Genomic DNA, 1,146 nt, shown 5'->3' with positions numbered 1-1,146 from the left:
TGCCAGGAAAGGGCGAGTCCCCCCCAGTAGTCATAATGGCTTGTAAGTCATGTTCTATTATTATTATTATTATTATTATTGTTATTATTATTATTATTATTATTATTATTATTATTATTTTTGTTTATTTATTTTGTAAAATAGGGCAAAACAAATGGGGAAAGCCTGTGACGCTGTAGCTGAAAATCGCTCCCCCGCATCTCCTTTAAACACAACATTGTCACAACGTTGTCTACTTTTTTTTAATAAGGTTGCTACATACATACATACATACATCATCTAAACCGTTTATCCTTCTGGGTCGCGGTGGGGTGCTCGAGCCTATCCCAGCTGCCATTGGGCGGAAGGCAGGATACACCCTGGACAGCACGGCGGCACGGTGGCGCAGCGGGGGCGGCACGGTGGCGCAGTGGGTTGCGCTGTTTCCTCACAGCAAGAAGGGCCTGGGTTCGATTCTGCATGTTCTCCCCGTGTCTGCGTGGGTTTCCTCCGGGTGCTCCAGTTTCCTCCCACGGTCCAAAACCATGCAGTCAGGCCAACTGGACATGGTAAATTGCCCCTAGGTGAGAGTGAGTGTGTATGTCTGTCTATCTGCCCTGCGATGGACTGGCGACCTGTCCAGGGTGTAAGGTTGCTACAGCGTTTGCATAATGTTTACGTTGTCACAACCGCATTATTCAGTAACTTTGCTGTGTGGTATTATGACCACCTGTTGGCATCTTAGCGATGAGTTCCATGCACAACATATTGAAATGGAAAGGATTCTAGGAGTAAGTTGCCATTTCGTTGTCACAGCATCCTAGAATGTTGTCAGATAATGTTGTCCCTGTCTTTCATCTCCCTTCCTCTCCTACCCCGGAAGAACGCGAGGAATTGAGGAGAGAAAAGGAACAGGGGTAATGGAAAAAAATGAGCAGAAACTGGGGAAACGGGACAGGTGAGTCCTTTCAACGTCGTTAACCAACGTCGAAAGATGAACTTGGCCTATCAGTTCTTAGTCCTGTATCTAATCACAGCTGCTTCACAGAGCCAGTACAAAATACACAACACAGAGAATATATGAACACAAACACAGAAGTTCTATTGCTCCGTGTTTGTACGTCCTCTCTGGGCGTGCTTGCAGTGATGTCAGAGAACTTGTAGAAA

Source organism: Colossoma macropomum, unplaced genomic scaffold (genome assembly GCF_904425465.1).
Source record: "Colossoma macropomum unplaced genomic scaffold, Colossoma_macropomum, whole genome shotgun sequence".
Taxonomy (NCBI): Eukaryota; Metazoa; Chordata; class Actinopteri; order Characiformes; family Serrasalmidae; genus Colossoma; species Colossoma macropomum.
This window is presented reverse-complemented; position numbering follows the sequence as displayed.